The sequence below is a fragment of the Palaemon carinicauda genome, chromosome 32, assembly GCF_036898095.1.
Source record: "Palaemon carinicauda isolate YSFRI2023 chromosome 32, ASM3689809v2, whole genome shotgun sequence".
Lineage (NCBI taxonomy): Eukaryota > Metazoa > Arthropoda > Malacostraca > Decapoda > Palaemonidae > Palaemon > Palaemon carinicauda.
The window spans coordinates 43,419,148-43,443,147 of record NC_090756.1 but is presented as its reverse complement, the minus strand read 5'-3'; positions in this window follow the sequence as shown (position 1 = coordinate 43,443,147).

The window sequence follows — 24,000 nt, the reverse complement described above, 5'->3', positions numbered from 1 at the left end:
ATCTGATGCGTCACAATATAGTAATTAACTACCTACATCTTAGGCGTCACAATAGAGTGATAAACTGCCTACATCTGAGGCGTCACAATATAGTGCTAAACTGCCTACATCTGAGGCGTCACAATAGTGCTAAACTGCCTACATCTGAGGCGTCACAATAGTGCTAAACTGCCTACATCTGAGGCGTCACAATAGTGCTAAACTGCCTACATCTGAGGCGTCACAATATAGTGCTAAGCTGCTACAGTACATCTGAGGCGTCACAATATAGTGATAAACTGCCTACATCTTAGGCATCACAATATAGTGATAAACTGCCTACATCTTAGGCGTCACAATATAGTGATAAACTGCCTACATCTTAGGCGTCACAATATAGTGATAAACTGCCTACACCTTAGGCGTCACAATATAGTGATAAACTGCCTACACCTTAGGCGTCACAATATAGTAATAAACTGCCTACACCTTAGGCGTCACAATATAGTAATAAACTGCCTACACCTTAGGCGTCACAATATAGTGTTAACTGCCTACATTATAGGCGTCACAATATAGTGATAAACAAGGAAATTATTCATTACAGCTTGATCTGGTTCCCGCAAAGTCATTTGATTAATATTATTGAGAAAATAAAATTCAGGCTTTGATTTTCCTTAGAGAATTTGAGCAGTACCAAAGGAGTGAAACTCTTTCAAATGGAAGGTTTTAGAAGAGTAGCTATATCAAAAGGTTTAAAGGTCACTCATGAATGGCACAGACATGGGACCAGTGATATTGCCCTAGCAGGTAGTACAATATTCTAGAACCACGGAGGGCCAGGCAATGGCTGCTGATGAGTCAGCAGGTTAGCCTATAGGCTCCCCCAAACACTTTATCCTTAGCTCACAAGGGATGGTAAAGTTGCAGACACTACAGGAAACAAACAAGCTTGAGCAAGACTCTAGCACCGTTCCTGCCATTGCCGGGCAGGGACGTGTCCAATAAGATTGGAGCAGAGCTAAAATATATTCAATGAGTTATTATATTTTTTTTTCATTTGTGTAAAATTCCAACCTAACCCATTTTCTGTGTATGCTATTTTCACATTTTAAGCACATAGATAAGTTATGAAGGGCTTTTTTGTGCTTTTAAATCTTTTAAATACTTTTGTGCTATTGAACCTTTTAAATATGAATAAAATAATTATGTAATGTGTATAGAAATATTTTTTCATCAAAATGAAGGTGTCAGTTCCAAAATGCTCCCTCCAAGTTTTTCAGATTATTATAATTGATACAATAATAAGTAATACAAAAGAAACATGGGTTTTACTTAACATAATGGCATAAGGTTTAAAAGAATATTTCATATTAATATAATACTAGAAAAAAAACTGATGCAATATAATGAACATAAAGATAAATAAGAAATGGAAAATAACAATGGAAATGAATGAAAACGGAAAATCCACGATTAACACTCACCAAAATTAGAATGATCACAAATGTCAATTGGGGTAAATCAGTCGTCTGAAATTGTTAAGTATTCCTTAGGGGGAGTCTAGCCCTAGGCATCAATCGTTAACGAGGGCCTATCAATATTTAAAGAAATGTCCTTTTAGCACTGGTGCAAGGACTAATGCTTGAACTCTTAACACTTAATGTACAGACCCCTACCACTTACTTAAAAAATGCATGACACTTACTTTATTGACACTACCAACAACACTTATATAAGGAGCGAGATTTTCTTTACCAACACTCCTAACAACACTTCACTTATAGAATAATGTGGTTACCCCTTCAATGACACTGGTCTCCCTCACTACTATGGTAACACAATCCTAAGGAAAGAGTTAATAACAAAAGGAAAAACTTCATAACTAAACTCGATAACTTTCGAGAACTTTCGAAATCTACCAAACATTTCCCATAGAAACTTCCAACACTGAAGTTAAAAGCTTTTTTCTTGCTTATTTTCAATTTTTCTTTACCCTTATTATTACTAAACTAACCCTGATTCTTTCCACTTGTCGTGAATGAATTTTGAAGGCACACCACGTAATAATAATCGGAAAATTAATCCAATGACACTTCATTTTGATTAGAAGCACCGAACACACTAAGCCCAACAAAAAGAACTGAAATGGACAATGAACATTAGAAACTAGTCTGGAAAAAAAAGGGTGACGCAGTATACAATAAAACATATATTGACACACCATACACAGAAAAACTAACATAATAAAAAGAATTAATGACTGACACCAAAGTGAATTTATTATTAAAGGAATAATATAAAAATAGCCAAAATATCTCAAATAGAATATAAAGGTAGAATATATAATCAAGTTTTATTAACAAAAAATTACGACAAAAGAAGATAAAAGGAAAAGTGGTTAGAAACTAGGTCCGGGATATACTGAATTGGACAACCTTAGAATATAAAAATTAATAAGAGAAATTGGAAAGTGGAACTTTAATTAAAATTCCTTCACAAACCAGAAAAGACAGACATTTATTAACAGCAAACCAATTCTCTCTTTCTGTTCTTGGAATTGAAATAAATCTTTACATAAACAATGGGCAAATCTTGGAAGTTGTTTTTTTCTAAATTCTAGGAAAATAAAAGATGTTGGACAAGTCTCGTTTATAAAGGACAAATATGTTTCTGGTTCATTAGATGAAAGAAGGGAAATCTGACTAATTTTGTTTTTCTTTTCTTTTTTAATTCTAGATAAAGAAAAGATATGTAAAGTATATCGATTCTAAAAAACAAATATGTTTTTGGTCCATTAGATAAAATAAGGATTTTTTTTATTGAATTCTAGGATATAAAAGATGAAAAAGTTAGATAAGTTTTTTGTTTTAGAAGTCCAGGAAATAAAAGAGGGAAGAATCTAACAAGTTTTTTTTTCTGAATTCCAGGAAATAAAAGAGGGAAGAATCTAACAAGTTTTTTTTTTATTGAATTCCAGGAAATAAAAGAGGGAAGAATCTAAAAAAAAAATTTCTGAATTCCAGGAAATAAAAGAGGGAAGAATCTAAAAAGTTTTTTTTTTCTGAATTCCAGGAAATAAAGGAGGGAAGAATTTAACAGGTTTTTCTGAGTACCAGGAAATAAAAGAGGGAATAATCTAACAAGTTTTACTGAGTACCTGGAAATAAAAGAGGAAAGAATCTAACAGGTTTTTTTCTGAGTACCAGGAAATAAAAGAGGAAAGAATCTAACAAGTTTTTCTGAGTACCAGGAAATAAAAGAGGAAAAAAATCTAACAAGTTTTTCTTAGTACCAGGAAATAAAAGATTAAAGAATCTAACAAGTTTTTCTGAGTACTAGGATATAAAAGAGGGAAGAATCTAATAAGTTTTTTTTTTTCTGAAATTTCAAGAAAGCAAAAAATAATTGATGAGTCTCTGTTCTAAAGAGCAAATTGTTTGAGGTTCATTAATTCGAAAAAAAACTAAGTTTAATTAAATAAAAAAATAAAAAAGTGTTTTAATAACTCCAGAGAGGAGAATATTATGGAAAGAAATAGACGAATTAAAGGAATATTTCTGCCGAATGTATTTCATCATTGTTTCAACATTTTTCATCTCTGGGAAAAATATTATTCCTTTTCAGACGACATAAGTATAATTTCATATAACACTCCGATTGGAAATCGAAATCTTGAAAATCATCGTATTCTAAAAATAATTTTTGGGCTCAGGCCGTGTCGTCCTGATGGAAGTTCCTATTAGGTAGCTTTTTAGGCTATATTTGACTACAGTGATATTCCAAGAGAATTTTACTTTAAGGTATCCAGAATTCTAACTCCTGGAGCGAATATCCCTAAATAATCTCACAAGGATATCGCATAATATCAGAGAATGTATTCTTGACACGTCACATAGCTATCTTCACCTCGAACAGTATTAACGATTCGAGGGGGTATTGTGACAAGAATCTGAAACGAGACTGAAAAGAGAGCCGCTCATAAGGCATCTCTCTTATTCCGTTTCCAGTGTGTATCTGATGAAGGCGGTATCGCCCACTTTATTCCTTTTCGTGTAGCTCTATTACTCGGTGTTTTCCCTTGTGTTCTCTCGTTATTTTGGATTTAATTCAACTTTTTGATGACTTCTCTGGCCCCTTCTGCCTCAAGGAAGTTGAGTATTATCTTTACTATGTATAAATGTAAGCTCTTGTCGTTTTGAAATAAATGAAAAGTGATTTTAACGTAAACAAGAGCTGTTGCCTAGCAGAGGCATCCTGGATGCTATAGCTTGCTTTTATGGGTCATATAGTTAGCTGGAGCAGCGTTCCCAGTTTATTACGCTTTAATAATTTAGCTATTTAGCTCCGCTAGGAATGCTTATATCATACCATCAGTTTTTAGTTTGGTAATTTCGACACGGGTCGAGGTACCGATCTTACCCTTCGCGAGGCTTCGTAGCCTAGACGTCTGGCACTAGTACTTTAGTACTTTCATGCATGGTATAAGTTTTTCCGAGTGTTAATTTATTGAAGCTATAGGCAAATATTTTATACACGTAAGATACTGTTGAATGTTTTTTCCAAGATTGTATACGAGAGAGTTTCGGTGATTTAGGTAATCGATTCTCATCTTACCTAGTCTAGTATTCTAGGTACAGTAGTATACTTTCGCACATCCCTGGTTGTTGTTTTCTCCTCCGAAGGCTAAGTTCAATCCCTCTCTCCCTCTGTAAGCCTTTGGCTTAATTCTAGTGGTTCTATCTGTATAATAATTCAGGTATAACTATTCCAGGAAATGTCGGTCCTGACCTGATAACCAGAGTGACTGGTTTTTTGGGTTACGGCAGAACATCAGAGTTTCTAGTCTGTGGTCTGCTTCTTCCTAGCATAGAGAATGAGTCTCCTTTGCTAGGTTAAGGGCGGACACAGGAAGCTTTGCTTCCCTAGTCCATGCTGGAAGGATTCTGTAAGAGATGATTCCTTCCTCTAGTGGCCTAGCAGACTGTCCTGTGTTGTTTTTCTCGGGTTGGAGAATGAGTTTTCTCTGTTGCCCGGCGAAATAACTTCAACTAACTTTGTTCTGGCTGGGAGGAGGATAGCAAGCATTGCCAGTCTTCCTCCCTAATAGACAACTCTTGGTTAGGATGAGCTTCCCTAACAGCTGAGTGTGTCTCCTGCTAGAACGAAGTCTATAGGACCCTTATCCCTTCCCCACCTCTCTTTCTTTTAATTTATTTTGGCCGCAGTCCTACTTCCGTACCTAGTATAGGTTAGGATGGAGGACAGGCTCAGCTCTCTGCAGGCTGGCACTACGTGTCGGCCAGCAGAGACCCATTATTCTTTACAGAGTGAACCCCAGACCTCCTTTGATCTCCCTTCCATGTCTGCCGGTAGAGCCTGGCAGGCTATGGATTCTTTGGAAGCCTGAATGCTACATTCTCCCCTTCCATAAGTTCACTCTTTCTGGATGGAAGGTCGTATAGCAATGCCTCCTTATAACCTTACATCCCTACTGTTTCTCTGACTATTGTGTTGCACCCCTAACCCGGCTGCCGGCCTAACAGCCGACAGCCGGGCAGGTGGAAGTTCTCTGGTGCTTGGCTACTGTCGGCGGGCATGGGTTTTATTACCTTTGCCTGCCGGCAGTGGAAACACAGCCCGAATCTGCTGGCCACTACGATTAGTGGCCGGCAGCCGGGTATTAGTGTTTTCAGCCATCGGCTGGCAATGATTACTGGCTGGCACACAGTCGCGAATCAGTGGGCTGCCGCCTATTAGTTAAAGATAGTATATCTTTGAACTATACAGGAGTAGATGCCGGCCGGCACGTGCAGGCGCACGCCGGCACGTACCAGCGCGTGCTAACCGGCACAACAGCATGCGATGTACAGTAGTTGCTGTATTCGTAGTGTAGTACACACTGCATTAGCAGAAACTGGTGTACAGAGCTTGTGATAACACTAAAGTTCTTCATCATACTTAATGTGATCTTGTACAGCCTTTTGTTGAGACCGTACAATATATAGAAAGTTAGTTCTTTCTTTACTCTTTCTATCTCGTATATTAAAACTTTATCTCAAGGTGTGAACTACACCTTAAATTTCCGTTTAGGAAATTACATGAGGTATTATAGAATAGAATTAACCTTAGTTTTAATATCTCGGGAGGTTTCAGCAATTGGCTGGACGGGAAATACAAGTATGTGTCTTTCCTTCTTTCTTTTATAGCTTTTCTATATAAGCTGAATGTCTCAATATAAGTGAAAGCCTTCACTTGATACTCATGAATTTTTCTTCTCTTTACAGGTGGACCATCCGAAGTGCGGGAGTGTGTTCTGTAATGTCCGCAGTAAGAACTTCTGTGGACATCAATATTGCAGGAGGCACGCAGCATGCACAGCGTTCCAGAGGTAATCTCCGCTATTGGGACCCTCAGGTTTGTACAGTATGTTGTAACCTGATTACCGAGGCTTTTGACGACCCCAAGTCGACGGAGTCAAGGGATGCTGCCGGGGAAAAGTTACGATCCTGGGTGAGGGGTTTTCAGAAAAAACACCTCAGGCCCCTACCTTCCAAATGAGAAGATGAGGGCTTACCTTTTCCTTAAAGCATCATCTGATGCAATCATCCCCCAGCCTCAGGGGGAGATACTAACTGCCCAGAATCTGGTAGATTCTGAAGTTTCAGCCGCCCTTCAAGACATCCAATTGGACGATAGGATGTCAGAGGTGTTGGAGTCTACTGAGAAGGACCTTCTCGGAGGAGGTCAGGAGGAGGAGCTGTTCCAGGCTCCTCAAGTAGAAGGGCAAGAAATCGACGAAGTGTCGGTTACATCGGTTCCGGACCCAGAACCTGTTCCTTCTACATCGTCTGCTATCCCAGATGTACTGGAAAGGACTCTTTCTTCCATTGTTGAGATGATCCAACAAATTCAAAGCAAGAATGATGAGAAGGAAGCTCCAATGAAACTGGAGATACGTAGACTTGCAGCATCACGTGGGCCCAGAAGCGGCTCAGCGTGAAGGATCTTCCTTTGTGCTCGGATACCAACCCTTGGAGGTATGCCGAACACATGCCAATGACAACTTGGAAGATCGTGATCTCAGAAAAGTTGGGAACAATTCCCCTGGAAGAAGTGGAACTTTGCCCCAACAAAGATTCTTATCCGGATTGCTATGTCCGTCTTAGGGAGGAGCCAGCCTTAAAGGAGGAGATGGAGCCGAAGGCGGTCGTAATTTTTGACCATAGTAAAGCTCAGACGTTACTAGCGAACTCGATGAAAGAGAGGGGCTTCTCTAACTCAAAGGTGCCCGCCTTGAGTAAGAAGCTTCCCTCCTTTGTGGCCTCTCCTACCAGAGCCTTTCCCTTCTTGGAAAAGGGATATAAGGCAGCTTTAAAGGCGGAGAAGGCAGGGAAACCATGCCCTTCCTTGGAGGAGTGTAAGCCATTATCTCTGACCTTGCCCTTGGACCAAGAAGACTGGAAAGACGTACAACTTACCTTCTCAGTCGGGAAGCTGGAAGCTGATATTGCTGACCGCAAGTTTGGTGAGGCACTTCCAAAACTGTCGGATGTTCTCTTGCGTAGAGAACAAAGGACAAAGGAAAGACTTGCGGCATTGATATCGTTACAGACGACACTAGAAACAATGGCAGATGACACCGAGAACCAGAACATGTACAGGGTTGTGGTCAAAACCCATCTGGCCACTGTTACGAAGGATCTCTATTGTTTTTTTAAAGCTAGGAGAGCCTGTAAAGAGTTTGTGTTCGCCTCAGCTGCGGTGAGGCACGAACCGAGGAAACTAATCTCCTCTCGTATTTGGGGTAAAGTCCTCTTTCCCAATAAAGTGGCTAAAGAGGTAGTAGATAAGGCCACCACAGGAAATAGGAACCTTCTCAAAAAGTGGGGTGTTATGAACCACCTTAATGGTTCAACAGGTTCTTTAAAAAAAAACTAAAAGAATTGGGACTGGAATGAACCGATGGACTGCAACAACCAAAGGGGTGGGTAAAACAGAAAATGCTTAAGTACCTTAACCTAGTTTATTTTACAAAAATTATACAATAATTACAAGTATATACAATAATTACAATGAGTTCAGGTATTGGGAAGCACAGAGACAAAAGATCGTTACCACAAAATCAGCTAAACTTTAAAATCACCAAATATAGTTTACTTGAAGTTAACGTACATGATAAACAATTATCAAAATTAATAAACAACAACAAACAGTAAGCAGCAGACATGAAAATTTAACAAATGAAACTTCTCATTAATATACAAATAATAAATACGAGCCCATGCACTGGCTCTTCCAACATCCACAAACAATCCCTGATCCTCGAGGACGTCCATCGAACACTGCGGGAACTACCACGACAGTGTCGATACAGCAGCCACTTTGCTGCCACCGAAGAACAACGCTTCCAAACCATCTCGACCTCGAGGACCAGGTTGAGGACAAGTCACCACCAACTAGGAGACACTCCAAAACTGGGCCCGCTGCTCCTTCTCGACTGCATTACGAGAAACGGTCCCTCTGGCTTCCCAAACCTGACTGATTCTTGCCACTCACATTGTGACACAAGTAAACAAGACACCCGCTTTGATAAAGAAAAGGGCAGTTACAAAAATTATTTAAACTAGGTTGTTTGACAGTCAAACAACCTAACACCTCCACACTCAAAAAAAAAAAAAAATTCAATTTTTTTTCCAGATCACACTCTCACCCACCCCCGAAGATATCACAGAACCATCAGCCAAAACAGAACCAATCCTGTCACGGTCGCCATTGTTATGAACCGCCTTAATGGTTCAACAGGTTCTTTAAAAAAAAACTAAAAGAATTGGGACTGGAATGAACCGATGGACTGCAACAACCAAAGGGGTGGGTAAAACAGAAAACGCTTAAGTACCTTAACCTAGTTTATTTTACAAAAATTATACAATAATTACAAGTATATACAATAATTACAATGAGTTCAGGTATTAGGAAGCACAGAGACAAAAGATCGTTACCACAAAATCAGCTAAACTTTAAAATCACCAAATATAGTTTACTTGAAGTTACCGTACATGATAAACAATTATCAAAATTAATAAACAACAACAAACAGTAAGCAGCAGACATGAAAATTTAATAAATGAAACTTCTCATTAATATACAAATAATAAATACGAGCCCATGCACTGGCTCTTCCAACATCCACAAACAATCCCTGATCCTCGAGGACGTCCATCGAACACTGCGGGAACTACCACGACAGTGTCGATACAACAGCCACTTTGCTGCCACCGAAGAACAACGCTTCCAAACCATCTCGACCTAGAGGACCAGGTTGAGGACAAGTCACCACCAACTAGGAGACACTCCAAAACTGGGCCCGCTGCTCCTTCTCGACTGCATTACGAGAAACGGTCCCTCTGGCTTCCCAAACCTGACTGATTCTTGCCACTCACATTGTGACACAAGTAAACAAGACACCCGCTTTGATAAAGAAAAGGGCAGTTACAAAAAAAATTGAAACTAGGTTGTTGTTTGACAGTCAAACAACCTAACACCTCCACACTCAAAAAAAAAAAAATTCAATTTTTTTTCCAGATCACACTCTCACCCACCCCCAAAGATATCACAGAACCATCAGCCAAAACAGAACCAATCCTGTCACGGTCGCCATTGTTATGAACCGCCTTAATGGTTCAACAGGTTCTTTAAAAAAAAAACCAAAAGAATTGGGACTGGAATGAACCGATGGACTGCAACAACCAAAGGGGTGGGTAAAACAGAAAACGCTTAAGTACCTTAACCTAGTTTATTTTACAAAAATTATACAATAATTACAAGTATATACAATAATTACAATGAGTTCAGGTATTGGGAAGCACAGAGACAAAAGATCGTTACCACAAAATCAGCTAAACTTTAAAATCACCAAATATAGTTTACTTGAAGTTAACGTACATGATAAACAATTATCAAAATTAATAAACAACAACAAACAGTAAGCAGCAGACATGAAAATTTAATAAATGAAACTTCTCATTAATATACAAATAATAAATACGAGCCCATGCACTGGCTCTTCCAACATCCACAAACAATCCCTGATCCTCGAGGACGTCCATCGAACACTGCGGGAACTACCACGACAGTGTCGATACAACAGCCACTTTGCTGCCACCGAAGAACAACGCTTCAAAACCATCTCGACCTCGAGGACCAGGTTGAGGACAAGTCACCACCAACTAGGAGACACTCCAAAGCTGGGCCCGCTGCTCCTTCTCAACTGCATTACGAGAAACGGTCCCTCTGGCTTCCCAAACCTGACTGATTCTTGCCACTCACATTGTGACACAAGTAAACAAGACACCCGCTTTGATAAAGAAAAGGGCAGTTACAAAAAAAATTTAAACTAGGTTGTTTGACAGTCAAACAACCTAACATGGGGCTTAGATCTTAAGAGAAAGTCTTCTCCGGTTGAGGGTCCCCAACCCAAGAGGAAGACAAAAAAGCCTGGTCCATTCTCTCGGCCGGCTAAACCCTTCCGACAGCATCAACAACAACTTCTTGTGACCGCCGTGCCTCAGATAGTGGCAAAACCTCCAACCACGTACTAGCTGGTACCTCACCAAGTGGCGACACAGTCGCCAGTTTTTAACCCAGCTTTCGAAAGGCAGAATTCTTCCTTTCGTTCGAGAGCTAGAGGAACAACCAGAGGTTCTTCTAGACACCCTTCAAGAGGAAGGGGATACAGGGGAGGACGCGGTCAAGGAGGCAAGGCCCCATGTCCACAGCAGCAGAAGTAGGATACTTCCAGTAGGAGGGAGACTACAGCTATTTAGGGATCGCTGGACCTTCGATCCTTGGGCCCATAGCCTAATTAAAAATGGACTAGGACGGAGCTGGAGCAGCCCTCCACCTCAATTTCCTCTATTCTCCCAACATTCATCCCCTGTTCTGGAAGAATATGTCCGAGAACTCTTAGACAAAAGAGTGATCCGGAAAGTTAAGCCCGTAAAATTCCAAGGAAGGGTGTTTTGTGTTCCAAAGAAGGACTCAGAAAAACTCAGAGTTATATTAGACTTGTCGCAACTCAACAAGTTCATAGTGAACTACAATTTCAGAATGCTCACGCTTCAACACATAAGGACCCTACTGCCCAGAAGGGCATATACTGTCTCTATAGACTTGTCTGATGCTTATTGGCACGTTCCAATTAATCGTCACCTTTCCTCCTACCTAGGCTTCAAGGTACATAGAAAACTTTACCCCTTCAGAGCCATGCCTTTCGGGCTAAACATAGCCACAAGGATTTTCAAGCTCGCGAATGCAGCCCTCCATCAATTACGCCTAAAATGGGTCCAAGTAGTAGCCTACTTGGACGACTGGCTGGTATGGGCAGCATCCAGGACAGAATGCATGCAAGTTTCTAAGATAGTAATCCAGTTCCTTGAACATCTGGGATTCAAGATCATCAAAAAGTCTCGACTTTATCCAGCTCAATTATTTTAGTGGTTAGGAATCCACTGGAATTTGGAGTTACATCGACTTTCCATTCCTGGTAAGAAGATGAAAGAAATAGCAGGATCTGTCAAGAGACTATTGAAATCCAAACGGATGTCAAGACGCGAACAGGAGAGATTGCTGGGCTCTCTACAGTTTTCTTCGATAACATATCCAGTGCTAAGAGCACAGCTTTAGGATGTAACAGGAGTCTTGAGAAAATACGCATCAAACGCGCGAAGAGATCTAATAAGACCACTACCGACTCGACTGCGAAACTTCTCAAGCCGTGGTCCAATGCCATGTAATTGAAGAAATCAATACCTCTTCAACCTCCTCCCCCGTCGGTAACTATCCACACAGATGCTTCAAAGGAAGGCTGGGGAGGCCACTTCCATCAGATGAGAGTCCAAGGATCTTGGTCCAATCTTTTCAAGTCATTTTACATCAACTTTCTAGAAGCCATGGCAGTACTTCTGACACTAAAAAAAGTTTCTCCTCGCCACTCGACCCACATAAAACTGGTTCTAGAGAGGGAGTTGGTAATGAGATGCCTGGATCGACATGGGTTGAGGTCACTTCAAATCAACCAAGTGATGTTGGCCATCTTCCGCTTGGCAGAAAGGAAGAAATGGCACCTGTCAGCAGTTCACATTCAAGGGTTCCGCAATGTGACAGCGGACGCTCTATCCAGGTTTACACCTATAGAGTCAGAATGGTCCCTTGATGCAGGATCGTTCTCCTTCATCTCGAGTCATTTCCCGGAGCTGCAGATAGACCTCTTTGCGACGAAAGACAGCATGAATATAGATTGTTACGTGTCCCCATACGAGGATCCGCTAGCGGAGGCAGTGGATGCTATGTCCCTGGAGTGGAACAGATGGTCCAGTATTTATCTGTTCCCTCCGCACAACCTCCTTCTGAAGGTCCTCGATAAGCTGAGATCCTTCAAAGAGAAAGCAGCAATAGTGGCCCAAAAGTGGCCAAATAGCATGTGGTTCCCTCTGGCATTGGAACTACGACTAAAATTCGTACCGCTACCGGATCCATCCCTGTCTCAGCAAGTACAGAAGTCGACTGTCTTCGCCTCATCACAGAAAACACGGAACCTACATCTCATGATTTTCTCTTTAACGATGAGAAAAAGATTCGGTGTTAAAAGTGAGTTCAGACTTTTAGAGGAAACCAGAAGACATTATAAGGCTTCAGTAAATCTGCTTGTACTTGCTTTGGGGGCTAGAGTTAGTGAAATATTGGCTCTTTCTAGAGAGGAAAGCCACGTCCAGTTCTTGGAGGGAGAACTGAATCTATTTCCAGACCCAACGTTTCTCACCAAGAGAATCTGCCCTCTGAAGGAAGATGCATCTCTATGTCCAGTGGAGTGCCTCAAGGTCTATCTTCATACAACTTCTGACTTTATGGGAGGACAGCTGTTCAGAAGAGAAACTCTGGGTTCAAAGTTATCTATACCTAAGGGCGAATATCACCCTTGTTATTCGCAGAACGGATCCACACAGTACACCCATTAGTCATGATCCGAGGGAAGTTTCTCTTCCATAAAATTTCTTTAATTATATGGACTTTGAACATCCATGTTTGCACACCGGCTGGTAGTCATCCAAGGCGTTCTTTATGCACTATATGGAGCAAGTGGAGTAACTTATGAGATCTGTGGTAAAAGCAGGTAGAATTCTTTAACCTTCTGTTTTAAATCTGTGAGGAACAGTGTAATTAATTTGGGACGATTAATTAAGAGGGTGCGTGTGTACTCACAGTATGTTACTACACGCTGAGCGATAGGCCACGAAAGTGTCCTTACGAACTGTTAAATTGACGTCGGTAATCTATAGCATAATACGGACACTTGTGCCAAGCATTTTTTACGCTAGTGTATATAAACAGTATACAGACTATATCATTATTATTAATAATTCAATTGAAGTGGCAAATCTGTTTCCTAGTAGATGAAACAATTCTTTCTGTTGACTGTTTTTCTTTATATTTTAACGCATATCACCCACATTTTATAAATTTTATAAATGTTGATCTGATATGTACGTTTATTAAATTTTAATAAACTAGTTCACAGTTAACCCTGCGTCTTATTCACCCACACTCATTTTATTAGAAATGTACTGAGCATTAAGATTAAAATATGGATATTTTTATCATGGTATGTCTTTTAAGACTGTTCCCTGATTCAAGCAAAAGTCCTCTCATTTTAACCCTTTCTTGGAAGGGTTGACGTGGTACCCTAACGGGTTGGTAGCAAAGAGGCAAAATTTGTTCCTATGCGGATACAACCATTATCCAATAGTTCATAAGAGTATTCCCATTGGGGAAGGTGTCACAAATTAATACTGACATTGGTGACTCTTATACAAGCTTTGCTTTATATTGTATAGGGCGAGACCAATATACAATCTTGTCATTTTTTCATCCTTATATTTTTGTGTACTCCTTGAGACTTTTTCCTAAGTCTAGTACGACTCTTCCCTATAGGGGCCAGGAAGCACTAACATAGTTCAAGCTTAGATGAAATGATGTATGACGGTAACATCACAGGTCTCTAGGTCTAGACAGACCAGGAAAATACTTTCTTAAGAGTACGGCACTGATTGAGAATCCACAGTTACAGTAATGCTCTGGTAAACTTCCATCAGGACGACTTGGCCTGAGCCCAAAAAACGGATTTTGAGCGAAGCAAAAAATCTATTTTTGGGTGAAGTAGCCATGTCCTCCTGATGGACCCACCCTTCCTTTTATTGTAAAAGGGCTTATTGACCCCTCCCTATAATACTGTATATGTAGCACCTCATATATCGCTACAAGGAATAAAGAGGGCGCTACCGCCTTCATCAGATACACACTGGAAACGGAATAGGAGAGATGCCTTATGAGCGGCTCTCTTTTCATTCTCGTTTCAGATTCTTGTCACTATACCCCTCGAAGAGTTAATACTATTCTGGGTGAAGATAGCTATGTGACGTGTCAAGAATACGTCCTCTGATATTATGCGATATTCCTGAGATTATTTAGGGATATTCGCTCCATGAGTTAGAATTCTGGATACCTTAAGGTAAAATTCTCTGGGAATATCACTGTAGTTAAATATACCCTAGAAAGCTACCTAACAGGAACTTCTATCAGGATGACATGGCTACCTCACCCAAAAATAGATTTTTCGCTTCACTCAAAATCCGTTTATTGGGAAATTTTGAAAATCCTCTAAAGAGATTATTTAAAATAAAACGAAATTGAAATTTTTCAAAAGAACTTTATTAGATTATTCAAATTCTAAAATAGTCTTACTTTCGAGAACAAATTGATATTTGACCTCATTATTGCAATCTCATCTATGAGAGCTGAGTAAATACTTGACCTTTCCGAGAGTTGATTAAAATCTCTTGGGATTTAGAGCAAAAAGAAATTTTTGTGTTGAACGAGAAGACTTGTTTGGAATATAAAACTCTATTGGCTTTTTTGGTCTCAGTTTAATTGCTAAACCTCTTGAAAATATGACATAAAACTTCACAAGAAACAAAATTCACATTCTCAAGTCAATTTCCAATATCTTCCAATTTCAATTATCGTTATGAACATGTGAAGGTGTCCTCATTGTTAAAGAGCTTCAGAGCTACATATATAACCATAAATACATGTATATACTTATATACATTTAAATGTTTAAAAGTTTAAAGGTCACCTATGAATGGAATCGTTGATATATCAAAAGGTTTAAAGGTTGTCCATGAATGGCACAGACATTGTACGGTGACAATGCCCCAGGAGGAAAATGCCCTAAACTCAAGGGCATTCTCCTACTAGGGCCTAGAGACTGACCATATGTCCACATGATCAGCACCCAAGGTCCTTCTCCACCCAATCTAGGAACTGGGAGGTCCGGGTAATGGCTGCTGATAACTCAGCAGGTAGACCTGTAGGCTCCCCAAACACGGCATCCTTAGCTCACAAGGATGGTGAGGTTGCAGACACTACAAGAAACTATCGAGCTTAAACAATCCTCGAACTCAAGTCCAGATGATCGCCAGACAGGGACATTTCCGATAGGCTACCACAAGTCCTAATCTAACACGAAAAGGAGAAACGGGAAGAGCAAAGTCAGAAAACAAAGAGTAAATAAAGTCTATCCATCAATTAATACAATTAACAAAGTTTGAATAAATAAAGCAGCTCTCACCTTTGATGCTGAACATTTGAATTAAAAATGACAAGCAGACACAAATACTATATAACAAGATCCCACCAGACATCCGGAAGAAGAAACTGAATACTTTCTGGTTTTCTAAGTGCTTCCGTAATGTGTTTTTGACAATTAACGCGAAATACGTTGTGTGATAATCTAATTATCAAAGAATATATAAGACAAATTGATCTTGTAGGTCTCACAAGGCACAGGGTTTACTTGTGTGACAGGATAATAACACTTAAAGTAAAAATAAAGCAAAGATCTTCAGAGAAAAATTGGTAAACGAGAACTGAAAGTGGCCTATTGCGATACTTCAAAATTTTCTGTACGAAACGATGGACATCCCTTGTAATAGGCGGTTTTTGAGCATAACAACTAAATTCATAAAAATAATGAAAGGCTTTCAACCAAGATAATATGATATAAGGAGTAACTAACGAAGTAAACTCTCCAGAAATGTATAAAGTTAAGGTTTATCATTCATAAGACAGAACATCAGTCTTCTCATTTTTTTTTCAAGTGACTCTAAAAACTTCAAATTCTGATTTTTTTTAAGTGACCAAAAGAACTTTCAATTCTTTATTTATTATATGACCCTGAAAACTTTGGTCCTGATGAAGAGGGGTGAAATATAATGATTTGCCAGATATTTGAAAAAATTTTCCTTGAGAGTAGTTTCTACATCAGAACACGCAATTAGACGCAATATTTCCCTAAATATAAGACTGATGTAAAGAGAATATATATATATATATATATATATATATATATATATATATATATATATATATATATATATATATATATATATATATATATATATATATATATATATATATATTTATAGATGTAAAGAGAATATATATATATATATATATATATATATATATATATATATATATATATATATATATATATATATATATATATATATATATATAATATATATATATATATATATATATATATATATATATATATATATATATTTGAAGTACAATGAACACCAAAAGGGACGATCGATCGAAATTTAAGTTGAAAAAAAAAGAAAAAAAACTGTCTTGGGTAGTGTCAAAGCCTCTGTATCAAGGTCTTCCATTGTCTCGGGTTAGAGTTCTCTTGCTTGAGGATACACTGAGTCACACCATTTTATCTTTTTCCTTATTTCCTTTCCTCACTAAGTTATTTTCCCTGTTGGAGCCCTTGCGCATATAGCTTCCCATTTTTTCCAAGAAGAGTTTTAGCTTAGCTAGTTATAATATTAACATTAATTTCCATAAATTAAAGAAAAAAGAATTGAAGGAGAGGTATTTCCAGATCCCCTTCCAGATAAGTACAAGAGATGGGCGTTAATAAACTGATTGGAGAGTGACTTGATCTCCTCCGCCTATCCCATACTTCACTAGATGAGAAGGAAATATAATTATGTATTTCACTTGTCAAAGATTTGCCATCACTCTTTCTTCTTTCTTTGAGCTTCAAAGAATTGGAAAGAAATATGAAAATTCAATAAACAATTTTCTGATGAAATCTAGCTTTTCTTGATATAATATAACAGCTAAAGGATATACTGTACACAATTATCTTTTCATGAATTTTAAAGAGCTTATTGAAAGAAAAAAGGAAGAATTTTTTTCTTTTTTTTGCCTATTAGAAACGTCCCAATATGGGGATCTGCTGAACTTTTGTTCGAGACCCGCTAAAGCTCGATAGTTTCTCGTCTTCATTGTGAGCTAAGGATAGGGGGGTGAGGTTGGGGGAGCCTACAGGTCACCTGCTGAGTCATCAACAACCACTACCCGGCCCTCCCTGGTCCTAACTTCTTGAATTATGTGTTAGGTATTTGCAAAGTAAGTGGTAGGTGTTTGTAAATTAAGTGTCAGTTATTTGTAAAGATACTGGTAGGGATTTGTGAATTAAGTGTCAGGTATTTGCAATGTAAGTGTTAGGATTTTGTAAATTAGGCGTAGAGGTTTGTAAAGTAAGTGTCAGGAGTTTGCAAAGTAAGTGGTAGAAGTTTGTAAATTAAGTGTCCGGTATTTATAAAGAAAGTGGCATTGGTCTGTAAATTAAGTGTCAGGTATTTGTAAAGTAAGTGGTAGGGGTTTTGGAATTAAGGGTCAGGTATTTGTAAGGCAAGTGTCAGGTATCTGTAAAGTAAGTGGTAGGGGTTTCTGAATTAGGTGTCAGGTATTTTTATAGTAAGTGGTAGAAGTTTGTAAATTAAGTGTCCAGTAATTATAAAGAAAGTGGTAGGGGTGTGTAAATTAAGTGTTAGGTATTTGCAAAGTAAGTGGTAGGGGCTTGTAAATTAAGTGTCAGGTATTTGTTAAGAAACTCTTAGGGATTTGTAAATTAAGTGTCAGGTATTTGTAAAGTCAGTGGTAGGGGTTTGTAAATTAAGTGTCATGTATTTGCAAAACAAGTGGTAAGGGTTTGTAAATTAAGTGTCAGGCATTTATAAAGAAAGTGTTAGGGGTTTGTAAATTAAGTGTCAGGTATTTGCAAAGTGAATGGTAGTGGTTTGTAAACAAAGTGTAAGGTATTTGTAATGTAAATAGTAGTACAGTAGTTGTAAAGTAAATTTCAGGTATTCTTAAAGTAAGTGGTAGGGTTTTTTAAAGTAAGTGTCTGGTCTTTATAAGGTAAATAGTAGGGGTTTGTAAAGTAAGTGTCATCAGTTTGTAAAGTAAGTGGTAGGGGTTTTTAAAGTAAGTGTCATGTATTATTAAGGTATGTGGTAGGGGTTTTTAACGTAAGTGTCCGGTATTTGTAAAGTAAGTGGTAGGGGTTTGTAAATCAAGTGTCAGGTATTTGTAAAGTATGTGGTATGCGTTTGTAAATTAAGTGTCAGGTATTTGTAAAGTATGTGGTATGGGTTTGTAAATTAAGTGTCAGGTATTTGTAAAGAAAGTGGTAATGGTTTGTAAATCAAGTGTCAAGTATTTGTTAAGTGTGTGGTTTGGGTTTGTAAATTAAGTGTCAGGTATTTATAAAGTAAGTGGTATGGGTTTATAAATTAAGTTTCAGGTATTTTTAAAGTAATTGGTAGGGTTTTGTAAATCAAGTGTCAGGTATTTATAAAGTATGTGGTAGGGGTGTGTAAAGTACGTGTCAGGTATTTGTAAAGTAAGTGGTATAGGTTTGTGAATTAAGTGCCAGGTATTTGTAAAGTAAGTGGTATGTGTTTTTAAAACAAGTGTCAGGTATTTGTAAAGTGAGTGGTACGGGTTTGTAAAACAAGTGTCAGTCATTTGTAAAGTAAGTGTTAGAAGTTGGAGCATTGATCCTTGTCCCAGTTATAAATAGATATTTCTTTAAATATTGATAGATCCCTCCTTAAATGATTGATGCTCAGGGCTAGACTCCCCCTAATGAATACTTTACAATGTCAGACGACTGATTTACCCAAATGAACGATGATAAGGAATTTTCCTCTTTTCATCCATTTCCATTTTCCTTTTCCATTTCGCTATTCATCATTATGTTCATTATATTTCAACAGTTTTTTTTTAGTATATTAATGCAAAATATGTTTTTTACACTTCATGCCTTTATTATTAATTCCAACCCATATGTTTGTGTTTGTATTAATCATTATTGTGACTATTATGAAAATTTGGAAAAGTTGGAGGTAGCATCGGCAAACTGACACCTTTATTGTGAGGAAAAAAATATTTTTATACACATTAAACACTTGTTTTATGCACATTTTAGACATTTCATTACACAAAAAAGGCTTTTATAACTTATCCATGTTCTTAAAAGGAGAAAATCGCATACACAGAAATGGAGTTAGGTTAGAATTTTACACAAATGAAAAAAATATAATAACAAATTAAATATATTTTACCACTGCTTTATTTCTATTTGAAACGTCCCGGCCTGACGATCTCCGGACCAGGGTTCGAGTCCCGCTCAAGCTCATTAGTTTCTTGTAGTGTCTGCAACCTTGATAATCTTGTGGGGTGTTTGGCAGAGCCTATGGGCAAAACATTCGAGTCATCAGCAGCCATTGCCTGGCCCTCCGTGGTCCTAACTTGGGTGGAGAGGGGGCTTGGGCACTGATCATAATGCATATATGGTCCTGCTTGCTAGTGCAATAGCTCTGACCCTTGTCTATGCCATTCGTGAGCGACCCTTAAACTTTTTGATGTCTCAACTATTCCAAAAACCTTATTTGAGGAAAAATTAAAGCCAGAATTTAATTTTCTCTATAATATCTATCTATTAACTTTAAGAAAACCAGATCAAGCTGTAATTTCTAAGCCTCTTTTTCGAGGGTCAATTTCTAAGCCTTTTGGCGGAGGGTTGAATTCTGAACCTTTTTTTTTTCAACGGTTAATTTCAGAGCCTTTTTTTTCGATGCTTAATTTCTGAGCCTTTTATTCTAAGGGTTGATCTCTGAACTTTTTATTATGACGGTTATTATCTGACACTTAATTCGGACTGTTGATTTCAGATTTTTATTTTATTTTTTTTATTTTTTTAAAAATTTTTTTATTTTATTTATTTATTTTTTTTTTTTTTTTTTTTTTTTTGTGAGGGATAATACCTGAGCCTTTATTCTGGTTGTTGATATCCGAGCTTTATTTTGAGGGTTAATTTCTGAGCCTTTTTTCCGAGGGTTGATTTCTGACTTTTTTTTTTTTTTTTGTTGGTTAATTTCTGAGACTTATTTTCGAAGGTTAATTTATAAGCATTTTCCGGAGGATTCATTTCTGAGCCATTTTCTTTATATGTGAAAAGAGGAGTTGCTTTAATTATTTCTGTGTGTGTGCGTGTGGTGTGTGTGTGTATGTGAGAGAGAGAGAGAGAGAGAGAGAGAGAGAGAGAGAGAGAGAGAGAGAGAGAGAGAGAGAGAGAGAGAGAGAGAGAGAGAAATTCTATTTTCTGCAAAGATTCATATGGACTTTAAAGGATTGCATCTGTTAATAATAATAATAATAATAATAATAATAATAATAATAATAATAATAATTATAATAATAATAATAATAATATTATTATTATTATTATTATTATTATTATTATTATTATTATTATTATTATTATTATTATTATTAATAATAATAATAATAATAATAATAATAATAATAATAATAGTTAATCTATTTTTGAAGTTAATTATATATTAATATGATTTATGTTATTGTTCTGACAATTCAAATCCCTACATATTTCAACGTTTCAAACAAATATTGAAAACAATATTTTCCCCCCAAAGAAATTTATACCACAAATAACAATAAACTAAACTCAAGTGTTAGACGTTCGGTATAGATTAAATCTATTGTACAAATGTTTTATTGTGTTGAATTGAATATATATTATATTGTTTGCTTTCGACTGTGAGATTATATTGGTTACGAGATAAGGATTATTTATTCTGATCAGAAAGAATTAAAGCAACTCCTTTTTTCACATATAAAGAAAATAGCTGAAGAATCTTTCCATTTCGAATAATACCACGAGAAAAGATCCTTTGCAGGTTTTGAGTCCGAGTTTTTCCATGATCTTTTCAAGCGCCAAAGTCAATAGAAAGAATAAAACACAAAATATATAATTTTTGGTCCGGAATAAACAAGAAAGGAAGAGACAAGAAAAGCCGTATGATAAAGGAGAGGTAGTAAATCATAGGTCGTATTTTTAGTTTTGCTCTATTATACGAATATGTTTATGCAAATATGTTTATAAGAATATTTTTATTCGAATATTTTATACAAATATTTGTATACGAGTAATTTTTACAAAAAATTTTATAAGAAAATTCCGTACAAATATTTTTATAGAAATATTTATATACAAATATTTTCATACGATTATTTTCATGTAAATATTTTAGACGAATATTTTTATACAAACGTTTTTATACGAATATTTTACATAAATATGTTTATGCTGTACAAAAAATATCATTAGAATATTTTCATACAAATATACAAGAATATTTTATACAAATTTTTTCGATTAATTTATACAAATATTTCAGAATATTTCATACAAATATTTTAGAATATTTAATACGTATATTTTTATAGAAATATTTTTAGAATATTTTATACGGATATTTTATATAATTATATTTTTTATAAAGTCCATGAAATTCTGAAAAAATAAAAAGGTTTCAGAAGATTTGTTGGTTATTTTCTTTAGAGTAGCTTTTACTAGGTACCCTCTTCTGTTTATTTCCTTTCCTAATTGGGTTATTTTTCTCAGTTTTTCCTATTAGGGTTATAGCTTAGCAAGTAATAAATAGCAACTGTGTCAATATATATATATATATATATATATATATATATATATATATATATATATATATATATATATATATATATATATATATATATATATATATATATATATATATATATATATATATATATTCGTTCACGCTCAGCCGTTCCCGTCCCTCGGGTATGGGGGCTAGGGAGTAATCATACCTTGGTGAGAGGGAGTTGCGTTTGCATGCATATATATCTAAACATTTAGCCGTAATTTTTGACAGGTTGCATACACTAGTAATATTAATAATGAGTTACCTGGGACACACTCTCTGTATTTGAAATGAAGTAATTAAGGTTTGTAACCGTACCAGTTGCAAGAAATATTTTCCAGAAGAGAGAGAGAGAGAGAGAGAGAGAGAGAGAGAGAGAGAGAGAGAGAGAGAGAGAGAGAGAGAGAGAGATCCTTGTTTTAAAGATTTCAGGAGTTGAGAGAATTTCCTATCTCAATGAGCGAGCAAATTAAATATGCGGGAAAGAGAACTAGTGAGAGAAAACTGAAAGTGGGTATTGAATTAGATTTGGAAATGAAAGAGAGAAGGAAGACAACGTGTGTAAACAATCTTCGAAATAGTTTTCCCAAATGTACAAATGAAAGGAAGTGAGAGACAATAATGTTTTTTTTTATCTATTAAGCAAATTTAGTTCGGTTATGTTATTTTTCATATATATTTATATGCATCTGTATATATACATTTGTATACACACACACACACACACACACACACACACATATATATATATATATATATATATATATATATATATATATATATATATATATATATATATATATATATATATATATATATGTAATCATGTATACAGTTTATATACATATATATGAATAATTATAAATGTATATTATTATTATTATTATCATTATTATTATTATTATTTTTATTATTATTATCATTATTATTATTATTATTATTATTATTATTATTATTATTATTAATGTTTTTATTATTATTATTATTATTATTATTATTATTATTATTATTATTATTTTTATTATTACTAACAGAGCTACAATTCTAGTTGGAAAAGTAAGATGCTATAAGCCCAAGGGCTCCAATAGTAAAAATAGCCTAAATAGGAAGAAAAGAAGGCGATAGATAAACCATATGAAAAGTAATATACTTAAAGGTATATTGGTTCGTACCGATCTCCCCATGTGCTTTAGTGTAGGATTTTGGAGCACATGGGGAGATCGGTACGAACCAAAATACCGTTCAGTAAGTAACCAATTTCCGCTATTCAAGACCACGCATTTACATCTGGTCATGTCATTTCTAAGGAAAATTTCAAAATTACGGACAGACATAGTAACGTCAGCCAGCTGAGAATCTTGGAGTCTTTATATATTTTTAAGACAAAGCCCAGCTTGAATGAGGGCTTACCTGTTCAGTTACCGGTGGCCCATTGATCCGTTTGGTCTGTGGGTTGCTGGTCTGGATGGGTGGTCATCATCTCCTGCGGGTGACTAGGTATATTAGTGACTAAGACTTTTATATAGTTGTGTGTAATAAGTCTTTTTTTAAGGTTTTATGTTCATTGATTGGTTGATTTTAGAACTAGTTGATCAGTTCATGAAAGTGTATCTTCCTAACTCTGTACTTAGGATGATTTTATTAATTTTATTAATTTTACATATGATAATTGCAGATTATTATTATTATTATTATTATTATTATTATTATTATTATTATTATTATTATTATCCAAGCTACAGCCCTAGTTGGAAAAGCAAGATGCTATAAGCCCAGGGGCTCCAACAGGGATAAATAGCCCACTGAGGAAAGGAAATAAGGAAATAAATAAATGAAGAGAACAAATTAACAATAAATCGTTCTAAAAAAGTAACAACGTCAAAACAGACATGTCATATATAAACTATTAACAACATCAAAAAAAAAAAATATGTCATAAATAAATTATAAAAAGACTCATGTCCGCCTGGTCAACAAAAAAGCATTTGCTCCAACTTTGAACTTTTGAAGTTCTACTGATTCAACTACCCGATTAGGAAGATCATTC